Here is a 20,023-nt window from a genome sequence, read left to right on the forward strand (position 1 = left end):
ATATATATAAGCCTCTCATTTGAAACTTCAAGTTTATCATTTTTTTTCTTAATAATTTTTTCTTTTTAATCACAATTAACACAGGCATTTTAATTCAAGGAAGGAAAAGAAAATATAAAAAGATTGATGGTATCAGAGGCGGATCTACATGGGCGTCTGGGGTTCACTCAAACCTCCTTGGTAAAAAAAAACATTATATATACATGGTAGATTTTTAATAATTTTGTATATATACTAATTTTGCACCACTTCAATCAAAGAAGAGAGACAGCCCAGTGGCACTGTACTGTGCAACTTGGACCGTGAATGCTATCCCCAATTTGCAGATTCAATTCCGTTTAAGTTTCACACATTTATATTTTTATTTTCCGAATTCCAAATAAAAATCCTGAATTCGCCATTGAGTGATATATCCATTTAGATCCTGAATCCATCCCTATATGATATATCCATTTAAATTTCTTTAAAGGGCTATATGAGCAATAAATAAATACATAAATATAAATCTATATAATCAAATATTGTACTTACTGAAATTTGATAACAATATTTTTTCTGAACTCTCATTATAAGGAGTAATACATCTTATCAAACAACCCCATTACAAGTACTTAAAATTAATTTACTTTTTAACAAGAAAATAATGTTTGTAATATCCCATCAAAGCCCCCACCAAACCTCATAACGTCGTAAAATACCAAATGTTACAAAAATCTTTGTCACTTTCATCACAACTTATATTCCCTCATCAAGCTCAACTTCTCTTTTAAAAGTGTGCCTACTTTGATAAATGCAAAACTATTATGGTAAAATTCAAATTTTGAATATTTAAATTTTAATATCATCGTATTTGATATGTATCTTTTTTAATAGTTGATATTTAAAAAAAAATTGTATTAGAATATTGATGATTGTATTGAAATATTTAATTACTTATACAGTTAATGTATATAATATTACGATATAAATAATAATAATTTTAAATCTAAATATAAGCTAATGAAAAGTCTCGAATCCTAAATTTAGTTGTTCAGAGAATATTGAAGACTTAAATTATAATTATATATTCTCTTATTATATTATATAAGAGAGACTTCACGCTGATCGGCGTGCCTGCTGTTTTAGATTTTTTCTAAAAAAAAATTATTTCTTTATTCTACTTTAATTTAATTAGCATATAATTTTTTTTGAAATTATGAAATATGTTTTAACTATGACTTTTAGTTTTAAATTCATATTCTTTAGTTATAGCTTTATTCTTTTGAATGCAGGTAATATTTGTTTATATCTTACAACTACTTTGAGTAAAAAATCAATGATCGATGACGAAAGTTTCACAAACGAAGAATAGTTCGAATCTTAACTTAGAAATTTTTGAGATGTTATAAATTATGATTTTTTTGATAAGTTGTGACTTTATAATGAATACATGTACTCATACCACTCTTTGTTTACTATAAATAAAAGAGTTTACCTCATTTTTCAAAAATATAAATAAATGAATTTTATAATCCTCTACTCTTCTTCTTCTTGTACTTTAAATTTTTTTGTGAGATTTAGTATTATCGAGTGGGTTCATTATTCACTAGAATTTGTGATACCGCTACATTGGTGAATAGTGAGTAAATTATTCTATTCTAGGAGCATATATTTTATTACCTCAAATACACCCCGTAAATTAAGTGAGGTTCATTTATTTTTCTTAATTACTAATTTGCTATTCTTTTGAATACAAACTGAATATCAAACCCTTCTATTCATGTTGCCATGTTGGGACTATGATATGGGTGCTTTGGGAGTTGCTTATGAGATGTGGTTTCATAAATTAACATAGAAAAAACTTGTCAACATCCAAATATGTAAACGTTCTAAATTCATTAGTTGTTGAGTCTCTCAAGTCGGCTATGAAACGGGAGTTCGGTCTCTTTATATGGCTTGAGAAATCCTTCCATTATGAATTAACTTTTAAGGTTGAGTTAAATTCAATATCCATTTTATTATTATTATAATATCGAGTCAAATTCATCCTTATTCTTTGTTTCACCAATATTGATTCTCCATTTATATTGTTCAAGCTCCAATTGGAAGGTCTGGACATGTAAAGTTGTTGAGGAATTTTTTACCAAAGTAAGCCATTATTAAAATTAATTTATCAAAACAATACATTTTTTTGAAATTTTACAAAACTAGTATAAACGTAGTTCACAATAACGTTTTATGTTATATTTTATTAAAAAAATTCAATAACAAAAATATAAAAATCTGACAGATTAAACAGACATAAAATGTTATTGTCAGTAACGTTTTATAATTTGTTACTCTGAGGCACGTTTTACAGCTAAAATGTGACTCACAGTAACGTTTTTCTGGAATGACTGAAAATTAAAAAAAAAAATCTTGTACATGCCTCATTCAACTTTATTAAACTTTTCACTATTAAAATGAATATATATATTTTACACATATATATTCACATATATAAATTTATCTTTTCTTCTCATTTCATACATAGATAATACTTTTGCAAGGAAAATAAGTTATGAGGAGGCTTTACTACAATATCAATTAATTTCTTTGTCTCCTCTATTATGATGTAGCCATTATATTTTTTTTTAATAATTTGTTTGCTTACTTATTACATCAATTTTAATTCAATAACTTCTTTATTGATAGTCTAATATTTAATAATGATAAGAAACCGATTGATCTAATATTTGGAAGGGATGCTATCTTAGGTTTGAATTAAGAAGATCTCTCATATGATTTATTTACAAATTTTGAAATTGAAATGATACAAGACAAGCTCCAATTTGTGTAAAGTCATCCTCACTTTTTTTTTCTTTTGTTTTAAAAAAGTATTGTCTATGTGAAAAGAGAAAGAAAAGAGAAAATCATATATTTCAAATGAAGGTATGTACAAATATATCTATCCATTTTAATAGTGGAAATTTGAATAATGAATGAGAGATGTACAAGTTTGGATTTCAATTTTCACCATTGAGAAACGTTACTATGAGTCACGTTTTAGCTGTAAAACGTGCTTCAGAGTAACGAATTATAAAATGTTACTGACAATAACGTTTTATGTCTGTTTACTCTGTCAGATTTTTGTCTTTTAGTTATTCTATTTTTTTTGAATAAAATATAACCTAAAACGTTACTGTGAGCTATGTTTATACTAGTTTTGTAAAATTTCAAAAAAATGTATTATTTTGGTAAATTGATTTTTATAATAGCTTACTTTGATCAAAAATTCGTTGTTGAGTCTTCTAAAGGTGGAGTTAGAATTTCAACATGATGAATTCTAAATTTTATAATGATAAATTTTAAATGATAATAATTGGATTATAATTTAAATATTAGTATATATGCAATGGACTTATAAACACAAATATACTATCGGATCAAAATTTACTGAATTCAATCAAATTTGCATATAGACTACTAACTCCACTCCCGGAGAACTAAAGAATGAGGGACATGATCTTCTTACATAACTCGGACAATACTCTCATCATGATCTTGCTTTTAGAATTGAGGTTTACCTAATATCCATTTCTTTTTATCAATAGTTCCAACCATTTAGTCTTAAAAGCCTGCCATATAGTTAAACAGTGATGATATATGATAATGAAAGTTAGCACAAATCAAACCTACTTTCTAGATTATTTCCACTTTGCGTTCCTCCTTAACCATAGTCAAGAAGATAGTGTCAGGTAGTTGGAACTTTTAGACATGTAAAAAGAATATTATTAATATATAACATATATATGTCTAATCCATATTCCCTTTCAAAGAAAAATGTATTGGATTTTTTTGGAGAAAAAGACATGTTACATACTTGTATTTGGTCAAACATAGCAATTGCAGCTCACTATATAGATTACAATTTATAAACAATGTTTCAAGTTATACCATATTGTGATATCTATGTATGTTAATAACTAATAATTCTCATAATAATTTATGTTATTTGTTAATTGTAAGTTGACAAATGAATATGAATGACGTCTTTCTTCATTTTGGATCTTCTCTGGGGAAGCCAAACAAGCTCAAATTAACTTACTAGGAAAGGACACAAAGTGTCGTATTATTCGTTCCACACAACTTTGGGCGAAGGTTAAGAAGTAAGGTTTTTTTTTTTTAATTATAAGCCTTTGGTCGATCTTAGATCAACGTATGAAGCGAAGAATTTATGTATGTCAGTCTGTTCAACGAGAGCCATTATATAACGATTGTCCAGCCGGGTTTAATCAGCTAACCTTACAAGGCATGATATCGATCGTACCCCTTTTGAACGGCTTGTGTTCATTAGGAAACTTATAGAAATTTCACTAGTTTAGGAGCTAATTACTTAGATGCACGTTAGTTTGCAATGTTACGAATCTTACCAGATTGTGGTGCGTCCAGATACATGTAGAGTCAAAATTAGGTGTAATTTGCTTTAGATGCACTGTATCCAAGTGGATTCACATGTATTTGAGATACATAACTAATCTCCCTAGCCACCCTCCTATCTGGCTCGTCACTCTCCTATGTATCTAATAATTCAGATACATACAAATACATGTATAAGACGTGAGCATCTAGTGTGATTCACATGTATGTGGATACATGATTATCTCGCTTGTCTCTCTCCCTAATTTTGTATATCTAGAGAAAAAAATACATATATCTAGATGCACCTCCTCATATATAATAGGAAGCTCTTAATTAGTGTTAAGATACATAATTATTTAAGAATATAGATAGAACTAATATATATGTATGAATATATGTTTAATACGGTAGTTTCCTTTTTGTTTGTTTGTTTGTTTGTCTGTTAAGTAGATAGCAACACATGTAAATTAACAATAACACAATTCAGGAACGAACTTAAGAAGTTTACAACACACACAAATAAAATTTTAAAAAGATTAATATTCCAAATTTTTTATACGAAATCCATTTGCAATCACAATAGAATATTGGGAAAATTGTATGAAATAGCAAATTATTAATTTAAATTAAATGTTATAGCCATAGTTTCTTTTATTTGTAATTTGTAGCAAACATTCCATTTTTTTGTCATCCCATTTGTATACCGAATTATACAAATAGACCCATTCAGTATACATATGTGTTGTATAAAAATTAATTGCAGGACCCATTTGTATACCGAAATATACAAATAGACCCATTCGGTATACATATGTGTTGTATAAAAATTAATTGCAGGATCCATTTGTATACCGAAATATACAAATAGACTCATTTGGTATACATATGTGTTGTATATATGTAGTAATTTTGTTTATATACAATTACTGTGTTTTAGTTTGTATACCGAAATATACAAATACATATTTTTATGTATATGTATACCGAAATATACAGATTAATAGTCATAGCAATAAAATTTGCTATGGAGCTCAATGATACAAAATATAGCTATAAAATACAAATATGATTTTTATGTTTGCTAAACCTAAAATTTATTTAGTTACTTGTCTTATTTCTACGAATGTCAAAATAATAATAGTACTGATTAAACTTTTAGGCAGAATTTTTCACCAAATTTTCGACCAACACTAGACCAATAATCACTGAGTTTAATTTTGAAAAATTGTCTGGCTTTATAACCCAGTAAATCACAGGCCCAATACGGATCGTGGTTAAGGGGCAAGGGAGGTTGGGCTGGGCTAGAAGCCCAGTTCAAAGATTGGTACATACTTAATTCATTATCGCGATGAAGACAATATTCAAGAACAAAGATAAAACATTAAAGTTTAATAGTTTCTAAGTTTGACAAAATATAGTCAAATAGTTTATGTATTGAATTAAACGTTTAGAAATTATTTATGTGAGTGTGAAAAGTAAATCACTTCAAATAGAATGATAGTAAATATCAATTCTCTGTGCACTCATGAAATCAGGTATTGTTCATAACTAACACAAACACAAAAATGAGAATCATAGATGATTAAGGATTAGTTGTAAGACTTGTATTGTCTAGGTGTATAACAAAATTCGATGGTTCAAAGATATCACACTTATCGATTGATCGAGTGCATCCGATATAAGCTCACTACGAAAAGTTCAAAGGAAAATCTACTTATCCAGATGCAAATAATATTTGCTTGTAACTCACACACTTGCCCATGAATTCCTTTACCTCAAAGTCATTTTGCATTCATGTGGGGGACGATTAATATTGAGTTTTAAAAGGTATGAATGAAAAATGGAGTGTTTTTTTCCGAAAAGACACCAAGAGAAAATATGCAATTTGAATAATTAACATCTTTTTACATTGAATAGATTGTGACTTTTATAATAAGGCACAATAACACCTATTCATACCACCATTTGTTGGCTATAAATAGATGATTTTTTTTTATCACATTTATTTAAAAAATAAAAATAAAGTTAGTGAAGTACGTTGCTGAAATCCTACACACTGAAGATCATGATTTTTACTCCCTTGAGGAAAAAAAATCTATTCCATGATAACTCCCGTATTATGTACCACTATGTGCATGTTAGTCTTAAGGAATCCGATTCCTTAAGTCGAGTAGTTACTACTAGTTTCTTTCGGGATTAAACTCGAAATGGTCCATCACACTATTGGATAAACACGTCAAAATACTGCAATCTGATGTGTCAAAGTGCAATCCATATATCACAACAACAATAACCGCAATAACTATTACTAGCTGCATTTTAGTCCTATAAAGTTGGAGTCAATTATATGAGTCTTCACGGACCATATCCTTTATTTAAGCTCATTTCATGCAGAAGGCAATCTAAACCCACAAATTAAAATCAAATTTGGAGATTTCGAGTATATATAAATTTGGAAGAACACTTAATTTTAAAATTTAATTAGCTTTCATATTATATTTGAAAAGCAAAAAAAAATAAAAAAAAATTGAAAGAAGAGGGAGAGATTGGTCATATTAATTAGGAGCATTTGGTTATGGCATGTTATTTGACCCAAATTAATTTGGGCCCATTTATTGACTTGATATGTTTGGGCCACTCAAGTTTGGCCCAATCTCTTCTTCCTAAAGATTGAAAAACTTCCTTGGTGTGATTGTTGCAGCCCAAATAGTAAAATACACCATCATAAACAATTTTTTTTTTTGGATAAATTACTTTAACTACACAATCTTTCTTTCCATATTTTCTAAAATTTCCTACCATTTCAAAATATTTCAAAAATCCCTCTTTTCCTCTTTTTCTCTCCTTTCCCGGATACATTATTCACTTCCCTTCCAATCCAATGATTTTGTTCCTATTTTACGCACTCCCATATATCAACAGTTACATCAATTACTCAATTTTTTTAATTTCGAATCTATTCTCTCTCAAGTTAATTGATTTCAAGTTCTTAAAGAGTAGAACTATTTCTTCATCAATTTTTTTATTCCAGTTCTTCAGATGTCTTTTTTTTTTTAAAAATCAACTTTTTCTTTACAATTTTCTGATACATGATATGAATTATGCTTCCTCTTTTTAGTATGGTACCTTGTGTATTTGACTTTAATGATGAAATTTTTCATGAAAATAGATCTAATCAACTCATTATGATTCCGATGGTGATGATTGGGTTGAAAATTGATCCAAAAGATTGTAGGATTCATTAACAATGGAGAATCACAATATTTAGAAGACGAAGTCGAATAAGTATGAAATTTCATCTTTTAAAGTGAATGTGGAAAACCTCCCAAAAAAGGTAGAAGAGTTGCATCTGCTATGTGGTGTGTTATCTTTGAAGAAAATGATCTAGGATTAACAATCTTTGAAGAAAATGATCTATTCGTGGGCTCTGATAAGGACTTCGGATCGAGATCCATGGGTGACATCATTGTTAACAGTGAAAAAAGGATACAAGAGTGAATGTTTAGAAGGAGAAGGAGAAGGAGAAGAAGGATGTACATTCGTCCTTTAAAGTGAACGTAGAAAAAAATGGATGTACATTCGTCTTCTAAAGTGAATGTTGAGAAGGAAAAGTCGAAACAAATCAGATTGTTGATTATTTTTTTTCGATTTTTTCTTGTTCATCTTTTTTTGATATATATGGGTTCAAATTTTTAATGTATCCAGTTGTTTTTGTTTCTTAAATTAATGTATAATACTTTCGTTTCAACATTATGATACATTACAATTTCATCATGCACAATGTATCGTGTTCAAATTACTAAATTATCTTACGACTTTAGTTTGTGATACATTAACTAGATTTTTATTGTATTAAGTTAATTTTATTTCTTAATTAATGTATAATGTCTTTGTTTCAACACTACGATACATTACAATTTTATCATGCACAGTGTATCATGTTCAAATATTAGTTTTGATGCATAACCTTAATTAGTTTTGATACTTGATACAAAACTTCTGCCAAGTGTCATTTATCATGTATCTAAGTGTGACTATGTATCTTCTACCTTATCCAAATTTAGAAGGACATGTATCCGTACACACTACCAAATCATATGCGTGATACATAAACCTTACTATTTTCATAGCTAACTATGTGTGGTGAAAAAATTGTATCTGAATCCGTCGATATCGCCTTTTTCTATTGTAGATAGACATCTAATAAAGTGATTAACAAATTGATACATAACAACGTGTCATGACTACATAATAGCGATCTTGGCACACAACAATACATCTGATACTTATTAACTTATGTATATATGATATATTAAAGTCCCATACGAGTATATGTATCAAATTCATAAATGGTGATACAAAAATGTTATTATAAAAAGTTTGTTCAATTTGAGGCAAAATGTGAAGATCTTGCATCTATGTATCTGATACAATAAATATGAAGCACATTAATACATTTATTAAATCAGTCTAGTTGATAGTAAAAAACGTAAGCGTAATTTATGGGATTTTATTAAATTTTCAGATTTGTTTTCTGTTTTAGCGCAACAGATTGACACTTATTGTAGGGCAACACTAATGTATCCGGACAACCAATTATGTATCCGGATGGTTGATATTTTAGGGGATTTTTGTAAAATAGAAAAGAGTAGGGATATAATGTAGTTTAAGTCTTATACTATGAGATTTATGTAAGTTATACTTATTTTTTTCCATGGTGAATTAGTGAAAAACTTGTGTTACAAAACATGATATTTTCTTTCATTTTTCACCGAGTTAGTTCACTGGAAAAATACATGATGAGAAACAGATTCTCACTGAAATAGTGAGAAACTTTCTAATTTTTCCGTATGAAAATATTACTATTTTGTTTTCTTTGCTCACTACCGATTCAATCAAAATATATGTCGGAATAACCACTAAAAATTTTTTTAGTGGAAAAAAGTGAGTTTTTTAGTAGTGATATTTACATTCCTTTGTACAACATATAGGAAACGTATACTTAGGATTTCACTTATAATATTCAATGATCGTATAATTATATTGTTAATTTGTTATAATACTAATAATATAATTTAACCTGCTATAAAGATTATTTGACTTATTCTTTAGGTTACTAATTCAACCGATTATACATAGTTACTTATAATCACTACTTTTCAAAGAACCTAAATTCATTGTTCTCCTATACAAGAATGCCTCATGGAAAAAAAAAACTCTACTTTAAATATCATTTTCACATTGTGAAACTTGTCATGACTTCATGTTATAAAGAGAGAATATAAATTACATTTTACACATAGAAAAACAAATTATATCAAACCACTTTGGATACCGTTACATGCATGTGAGAGACAAGTGTATTCTATAACAACGCATTGCATTTACCCCTAGTTTTGAATAGAATGACCAATCCCGGGACTATGACCCCGTCCATAAGGACTGAATCCGTCTACACGGCCAGGAGGTGGAACTGAACTCGGTGGTGTAACGGGTGCCATTGGTGTTGCAAGTGCAGGCTCATCGTCAAATATTTCCTTCTTTGTTGCATAAACCACATTAGGGTTTTCATCGCGATTTTTTACCCTCCAATCTTGTATTTTCGATACCATAGTGTGGCTACGAGGTCCTGAGACATCATTGATAAGTTTGAACTTCATGAATCGTCCCTCGATAGATTGGATAATGTGAGAGAATAATAATATTGAAAAGATAAGGTAAGTAAGGATTGTTACTACCTTTGTTTGAGCCATGAAGAGAAGTAGAGAAATATATTATGAATTGATAAGAGGGGTGCTTAATATACTCTTTAACCTATAGTATTTATAGCAAAATAAGTGATATGAAGTCATGAAGGTTTATTGGTCCACATTAGTTGGAGATTCTCATGTGCGTTAAAGAAAAATAAATATTAGAGACGCAGTAATTACATTGTCCTAATATAATGTGTGGTATGTAAAAGCTGCAATGCTAGCCTGTCCTCTTTGTTCTTATTATGCCATGCAAGATTTTATAACAACCTAAATTCTTCAGCCCTTCAATTCTAAGATTAGAGCATGTATAATATATAAACATGTCTTTCAAGTTGATCTTATCTGATATATCTGTTCTCCAATTTTTAGTATGCACAAATAGACATTTAAATTTGTATAAAATTGAACAAGTAGACACTCATGTCTTACATGGTGTTCTACACGACATCCTACATATACTATGCCCAATCTCCTTGTTCAACTTCATAGTACATGTTTAAGTGTTTACTTGTGTACGCCAAAAGTTGAAAGACATAAATACCAGCTAGCTAATACCAAGTTAAATGACATATTTATGTATTATGCCTTTTCTTTTAAAAAATATAGTATTTGAATCAATTTGCGTACATCATTAACCATATTTTACAATGGAAATTTTTTACACGAACATGCATGTCGGTTTTAGCCAATGCTAGACAATTGTCATTCATTTCAGGCATGAAAGAGCAATTTTCACTATCTTCAAATTCATAATTCTTTGTAGTATGTAAGTTGAAGTTGACCAAATCGCGATTATCAATTTACTATCACACAAAATGAAATTAAACTTAAAAACATCTTAGACCATACCAAACCGACTCAACATGGTAAGGATAAAGCATTTTTACGAAACAAAATAAAAAATTATCAAACCAATATTTTCAAGACCAAACCATACCGTATAAAGAACACCCTTAACCATATTAAGTGAATTCAAGCTTGCAACATATAGGAGTATCTTTCCGCCTCAATTTACGTGACATTTATTTTTTGTTTAGTTGACCAACACCTTTCCGCATATATTTCGTACTCTTTGTTTCAATTAATTATATGTCACACTTTTCTCTTTAATGCCATTTTATTCTATAATCAGAAATAACTTAACTTTAAAATTTCTCATTTATTCTTAATATAAAGATATATAGCCATTCAAATATTGTTTAAGATGGTTTTAGATCACTAATTTCAAAAGTTCTCATTTTTTTCTTAAAATCTGTATTAAGTCAAAAGGTGTCACATAAATTGAGACAAAAAGAATAATAATTTGCTTTTAACTCATTTTACTCTTAATAAGATTATTTTAAAAATCTTTTCTTTTACATTTGAAACTTTGTGTCCGATCAAATAAGAAAATAATAATTTTATGTAATAAAATGAATTGGACACTTGAAGGGACAAATTTGGAATTTATAGAACCCACCGTAGATGGTGTTAAAATGTTGTCGTTTACATGCGCTCCCACTGACTTGTTATTTTTAGTTTCAATGTAAGCATGCGTTCACACCTTTCCAACTGGAGATTCTGTTGGATTGCATTTTTTGTACTTTGTAGACCACAAAGTTAAACACCTCTTTGTGACCATCAATAGCTAAATTAAACTAAGCTAAACTACTAATAGTCTACTACTTATTTATTTGATCTTGAAGTAGTACTAGCTACCTACTACTGCTGATGGAAGAAAAATGTGTGTATCTTGGAGTTGACCTATCAAAGACACACAGGGTCAAGGTTATACTTGAGGACTTTCTTAAATGTACTTAAACCTAAAATTTATAGTACACAAATATATATTTTTCATTTACAAAACATAATAATTTAGGTTATTATGATTTTACAAATCAAATCTCTCTTTGTCACGATCCAGACCAATGTGAGTGACATCCACACTCACTATTAAAAAACTGCCGAAAAATAACGGTCAAAAGCGACGGACTGCATCGCTTTTTTGGTCAAAATCGATGGAAAAACGACGCAATCAAGTTCGCCGCTTTTCAAAAAGCGACGGACATCGTCGCAAAAAAGCGACGGACTGCGTCGTTTTTTGATTATTTTTTTTAAATATTGCGATGCCATTCGTTGCTTTTTATATATATATTTTTTTAAATTTCCAAAAGCGACGCAGTCCGTTGCTATTTTTAATTTAATAATACTTTTGAATCTTGAAAAGCGATGGAAAAGGAGTCGCTATCCGTCGCTTTTCTAGAAATTAAATTTTGAAAAACTCAGAAAAGCGACGGACAAAACCCCCTGTCCGTCGCTTCTTCTGCATTTTTTGACAGCAGGAACTGGGTCCTCCTGCAAATTAAATTCAATTCAATTCAAATTAATTCAATCCAATCAAACAAAAATACATAATAAACATCTTACATAAAATATAAAGCAACAAACTTAAATTAATCTTCAAATATAGCTAAATCACAATTTAAAGACTTATAAAGTCTTTCAAAATTCGTTTCAAAATTTTAAAAAGTTCATAAACTAAAGAGATATAAGCTAATTAGGGAGTGCAATCTATATAATCATCCTCCTCCTCACTGTCGTCATCAATGCCCTCGGCAGGGGACGATGTAGCTGTAGGTCGACGAGCGAGGTTCAACACTTGTTCTTGGATTTGCTGGACGATCGCACTCATACTTTTTTGTTCAGCTACTCTTCTTCGCTCAGACTCTTCCAGTGCTGCTGTAAGTTTTGCTATTTGTGCCAACATACCAGCAATCGAAACACCGTCAAGTGCCTCGGCTTGACTTGACGATCCAATACCTTCTAAGCCTGACATGAGTCGTCGTACATCGTTTTGAGAGTCTCGACCATAGACTCTACCCTTATGTGCCCTCTACCACTTTTTCTGTCCAAATTTGAGTGGACAGTTCAGGTGTCATTTGGACCAAACTATCTAGATTCTCATTCACGTACTGATGATACTCCCCCCTGTATATTAAAAATACAAATTAGCATCAAACTATGTACAGAATATATATATATATTCATTATTCATATTAATTAAATAACTTACAAAAGTTCGTTCGACCCTTTTCCCTACCCACACATCCGTATCAGACTCATTTTCTTTCTTTTTCACATAAGTCCTCTCGAAAACCTCCAATTCAAGGGGATTGTTCCCCATTTATTTTTCCTATAAATAAAAAATGAAATTTATAACGATATTAATCAACTAATTATTTATTTAAAAGTTATTAGAACTTACCATCTCTCTTGCAAATTGTTCCAACGCTCTTTGCACCTCCGGTGTGAAACGACCCTTCCTTAAGATTGCCTCTAGCCTTTTTGGCTTTTCCGGATATCGCCTTGAACTTATCTGTGTTTCAATATTGGCGCAATTCATTAAAAACATGAGGCAACATCCAACTCGTACATTGGTCAGTATCCTGGGCTTTATTTAGCCAATAAGAGAGTCTCGTGGATGCCCTCCTCTCAAATATGGTCGCAATGACCATATTGTACTTCGGTTCCCAAGTACACACCATCTGAAGAAAAAATGAATAGCGTTAGATAGTAAATAAAGGTAAAGTATACTAAAATTATTAAGCTTAACTAAAAAAGTAAAGTATACCTTAAATTCATTATATATCGCCTTACGTATACTGTTTGGGATCTCACTCCAAGAGTGATAAGCCTGTGTAAAAAGTATTTTCACACACTCTTTTAAAGCTCGGGCGACATCCTTCTCAGTATGCCACCTGCAAAACACATAATAAACATGCTAGTTCATGAATAATATATTAAAGTGTGAAACATAAGTAAAATAAAGTAACAAATAGATAATGAAACAAACTTATGATGATCCATCCGGCTTAATCATGACTCTGCCAATCCCGTCCCTCTATCCTAGTGTCACGACCCAAGGGTACCCCCTAGACGTAACATGACACATGAGACCCCGAAAGGCACCATGTAAGCCACTTAGCATATCATAACATAAGTAAAGAACAATAAGGAGTAAAACACATTTCAAGTCTTAAAGATCTTTCATAAAAACAAAGCAGAAGTCTAGACTTGTCTCAATTAGCCATCTATTACAATAATTCAAATGAAAGGGGCATAGCCCATACAACTAGTTCGGAAATGAAATGCTAAAATGAAACTCAAAGTGAAACTCTTGTCCTCGAATCATGAAGACTCACCACAAGCAAAGAGAATAGTCGAATCCAAGCTTGAACCAAATTATAATTGCCTTAAGAACCAAACCCTACACTTGAGAAAATGTAGAGAAATATGGGTTGGTACAAAAATGCACTAAGTATGATAGCCATGCATTAAAACCTTGAAAACATGCTAAAAAGGACATTTTAGTTAAATGCATGCAATTTGCTAAGTCAAAGCCTCATTTTGAAGATAGTGGAAAAACATACATCATAAGCATAATCAACTCACAGATCATCATATCAAAAAGTAACATACCATAGATAACCTCAAAGCATACTTGTGCAATGCATGAGTGAGATCCCATAATCCCATCCATGCTAAGTAAAGATTCTTAAGTGACCATAGTTCATATCTCATATTCTTGTTCATATTAATGTACTAGTGGGAATAAGCTTTAACCGACATAGACCATGTGAGCTAACATGAAATCCGGTGTCTACCCCACACCAAAAAGGGGTTGTTCTACTTGCCTAAGGTAGAACCATACTCTTAGCTTAAGTGGATCTATTAGCTAAATACCTATGTGGGAGCATAGTTATTGAATAAAGAGATTGCTACTAGAAACCCGGACTCAACTAAGGTACAAGGTTTCTATCTCATGAGATGTCACGCCCCGAGCCTACACCCTAGGTGGGACTGACACTCGAGAACCATTTCTGGCCCCAAGCGAACCCTTGGCCTGACTTAACTTATATCGAAAGATTTAAATCATTGATACACGGATTCAATGCATCTCTACTCAACTCTTTAATAAAATAACTTAGAACGTTTAAAGGTCAAACATTCAACTTGGCCAAAGTGGCAACTCAAGTCTTAACATAAGAAATAACAATGTAAAGACAACTCAATTACTAACTGTCTATGAAACCTCTAAAACAAGGAGGGATGTCAGGACAAGATCCCCAATCATCCTAACAACTAAAGTACTAAAGCAATGTAAAAGGAGCCCTCCGAAAAGAAAGGAGGCTCACCAAATGACTATGAGTGCTCAACTAGATCAACGAGGTGCTGTATGCTGATCCTGGTTACCTGAGTCTGCATCATTTAATGGCATTAGTACATTGAATGTACGAGTATGCGAGGGGAAAACTAAACATAACATAAGCTTGAAAGGAATCTGAAAGGAACACTTACCTTGGCTTTACTCAACTCATGAATAACTCAACTCAAATGCAAACTAAAACAACAATAATAGTGCAGTTTATACAAAGCATTTAAAATAGTAGGTTAAAACTCAATGTATTAAATAAAATACAATAGAAACTCAATTACATATAAAGTAATATAATACTGTGGGAGTTTCTCTAACCGACAACCACCACTATGAGCCTAAGTGATAATACAACGTCTTGCCCACGCTGCCAGAACTGTCCTATACTTTGCCGTCATGTAGAACACCTTAACTAAGTGGATCCACTATTCTATGCTAAAAAGAACTAAGGAATCATCTAAAAAGTATGATCCTTTTCTACCCATGATGGCTACATGGTTTACGGAGACTTGAGTTATTATGAACTCGCGTCCCTATATCGGTGCTCAATACTACTCCCAAAATGTACTCAACTCATATGTTTTTAAAACAAAAACTCTTTCTTTGATTTGAGATAATTACTCAAAACTTAGCTTAAAAGCTCTCTTGGAAATCAGTGTTTCCTTTCTTACTCAAATGTGAAAACATTTTAACTCTTGGGAATACTTAGTTCCCGTATAACCTTTGAAGAAATGAAATTTACTCTTACTCTTTACTCAACTTAAAGCTCAAGTCTTAAAACAAAGTTAAAACGTTTGTGGAAGACTTTTGAAAAACTTTATGAACTTCCCTTGACTTGACTCTTAACTTTCCTTGAATTGAAGTATGGATTCAAGGTTCATGATCTCATGTTTATGGATGATTTCATGATGTTTAGACGTACCTTAGAGTGTTGGAATTAACTAGGAAACATAGGTACATTGCTAAAGAACTAGTATGGAAAGAAGGGGGAAAAATGGGTAAACTGGCGTCCCTGGCGCTCTGAGAGGCGTGGGGCGCCAGAGCCCAAACTTCAGAATTGAAGTTGTGGCTCTCTGGCTGGTGCGTCGCCCCAGAGCCCAAAGTTCAGACACTGAAGTGGGGCGCTCTGGCTGGCGCGGCACCCCAGACCCCTGCCTAGAAATCTCTAATTTTTCTCCTTCGTTTTTCAACTCTAAACCCTCTAATTTCACTTGGTTCTTTCCCCAAACACTTAGAATTCACTATATCATCAATATATGTATTCTACTCGAAAACACACCTCAAATCATGAATCAAACTCAATAAACTTCAACAACAAGAACCCACAAGATTTCGAATGAATTTTCATCAAGAACTTGTCATATTTGTTTTCAAAACTACACAACTTCGCTGAATTTAATCATGATTGGCGCATGGGTGAACTAACCCAATGCTATGTGATCTCACATACCTCGTACGGATCACCCCTTGACGAAATCCACACACAATTCTCCAAGAAATCGACGAATCTTGAACTTCTCCTCCTGTCTCCTCTTTTCTCTTTTCTCTAAGCCCTAGCGTGAACTTCCAATGGGCAAATATCATTCATATGAAATCGGAATCACGCTAACTCGATGGTGTTGGAAAGATAATTCCAAGATATTTCCTAAAGTATCTTGAAGCACACCTAAATCATCCTGATCTAGGATTTATGGTTGTTTGAAGTTGACCCAAAACTCATTCTTAACTTAACCAATTTTCCAGATTTTTCATTGTTTCCAAAAAAACTACTCTTTCTGATTCTATCTCTTTCTAGTTCTTTCAAACAACGAGGTTTTACAATATCTCCCCCTTGGATACATTCGTTCTCAAATGAGATTACTCTTTGTAAGCTAATGATGTAACGTCTAACATTCAGGTCAAACACCCAACAAGCAAATCTAACACATCAAGTATATAAATTAAAGAGTACTAAGAAGAGAATTAGTACCTTGGTCTGGAATTTCTCCGGGTTCAAAGAGATGTGGATATCTCTTCTTCATATCCTCTTCAACTTCCCAAGTAACTTTCTCAACAAACTGATTCCTCCAAAGGACTTTGACTGATGCTACCTCTTTTGTTCTCAACTTGCAAACTTGGCGATCTTGAATCTGAACTTGAATCTCTTCATAAGATAAGCTATCCTTGATTCCAATATCTTCAGTTGGTATGATAAGTGAAGGATCTCCCATGCACTTCTTCAACATGGAAATATGAAATACCAGATGAACCGTTGCTAACTCTTGGGGTATCTCTAACTCATAAGCTACATTGCCAATCCTCTTGAATATACTGTAAGGACCAATATACTGGGGACTAAGCTTCCCCTTCTTACCAAATCTCATAACACCTTTCATGGGTGAAAATTTCAAGTATACCCAATCATCTACCTCAAACTCTAACTCCCTTCTCCTAACATTAGTGTAGGATTTCGACGACTCTGCGTTGTTTTCAACCTCTCTTGAATGAATTTCACTTTCTCCATATCTTGATGAACTAAATCTGGTCCTATCAACCTTGCTTCACCAACTTCAAACCATCCAATAGGAGATCTGTATCTTCTCCCATAAAGAGTTTCATAAGGATCCATCTGGATGCTATAGTGGTAACTATTGTCGTAAGCGAACTCAATGAGAGGTAGGTGATCATCCCAATTCTCTTTGAAATCAATCACACAGTCCCTCAACATATCCTCTAAGGTTAGAATAGTGCGCTCTGCTTGACCATCTGTCTGAGGATAAAAATCAGTACTTAAGTTCACCTTTGAACCCAAACCTTTTTGAAAAGATTTCCAAAACTGTGCAGTAAATTGTGCACCCCTGTCTGAAATAATCGACATTGGAACCCCATGGAGTCTAACTACCTCTTGAAGATACGACTTAGCATAATCTTCTGCTGAATGGGTAGTCTTTATCGATAAAAAGTGGGCTGATTTGGTCATTCGATCCACAATCACCCAAATAGAATCATGCTGCCTGCGAGACCTTGGTAAACCTATAATGAAATCCATATTGATCATCTCCCAATTCCATTCCAGAAGTTCTATATTCTGAGCTATACCACCGGGCCTTTGGTGCTCTACTTTAACTTGTTGTCAATTTGGACACTTAGCAACAAACTCTGCAATGCCTTTTTTCATACTACTCCACCAATAAACCTCTCTCAAATCTCGATACATTTTCATAGAACCTGGATGAATGGAATATCTGGAGCTATGAGCTTCTTCCATGATCCTTTCTTGGAGTTCATCCACCCTTGGTACACACAACCTACTTTGATACCTCAATACACCATCTTCCTCTTGTTCAAAAGCCAATACTTTTTGCTTATGAACATTTGCCTTTAATTCAAGCAAAATAGGGTCTTGACCTTGCTTCTCTTTTACTTCTGACACTAATGATGATTCAGCCCCATTCATCACCACTACTCCTCCTTCAGTGGAATCCATTAGTCGAACTTCCAATCGGGGAAGTCTATGCACATCTCTTGCTAGCTCCTTATTATCTTCCTCAAAATGGGTGGTACTAACCATAGACAACCTGCTCAAGGCATCAACAACAACATTAGCCTTACTTGAGTGGTAAAGAATACTCATGTCATAGTCCTTGAGTAATTCTAACCACCGCCTTTGTATGAGATTAAACTCTTTCTGAGTAAACACATACTGAAGACTCTTGTGATCGGCGAACACGTCCACATGAACACCATAAAGATAGTGGTGCCATATTTTCAAAGCAAATACTACGGCAATCAATTCTAGATCATGGGTTGGGTAATTCTTCTCATGAACTTTCAACTGTCTGGAGGCATAAGTTATAACTTTGCCATTCTGCATTAACACACAACCCAAACCAAATCTATACGCATCACAATACACAACAAAACCTTGAGTACCTTCTGATAAGGTCAATACTAGGGTAGTAGTCAACCTCCTTTTTAATTCCTGAAAGCTTTTCTCACAAGGTTTAGACCATTGAAATTCCACTATTTTCTGAGTTAACTTGGTCAAAGGGGATGAAATAGACGAGAACCCCCTACAAACCTTCTATAATAGCCAGCCTAAACCCAAGAAACTCCTAATGTCAGTTGGAGATGTGGGTTTAGGCTAATTTTGTACTACCTCTATTTTCTGGGTATCAACTTTATTTCCCTCTGCAGACACAATGTGGCCTAAGAATGCCACATACTAAAGACAAAACTCACACTTAGAGAACTTGGCATATAACTCTCTATCCTTTAAAGTTTGGAGAACTATTTTGAGGTGACTAGCATGATCTTCTTCATTCCTTGAATAGATTAGTATGTCATCAATGAATACGATAATGAACATATTTAAATAAGGCTTAAATACTCTATTCATAAGGTCCATGAATGCTGCAGGCGGATTGGTCAAACCAAATGACATAACTAGGAACTCATAATGACTATAATGGGTCCTGAATGTTGTCTTTGGAATATCACATTCCCTTACCATGAACTGATGGTAGCCTGATTTGAGGTCTATCTTAGAGAAACAGGTAGCACCCTGAATCGAAAAGATCATCAATTCTCAGAAGAGGATACTTATTCTTGATGGTAACCATGTTCAATTGGCGGTAGTCTATACACATCCTAAAGGAACCATCTTTCTTTCTCACAAATAAGATCGGAATGCCCCAAGGTAAAAACACTTGGTCGA

Source organism: Solanum stenotomum, chromosome 3 (genome assembly GCF_019186545.1).
Source record: "Solanum stenotomum isolate F172 chromosome 3, ASM1918654v1, whole genome shotgun sequence".
Taxonomy (NCBI): domain Eukaryota; kingdom Viridiplantae; phylum Streptophyta; class Magnoliopsida; order Solanales; family Solanaceae; genus Solanum; species Solanum stenotomum.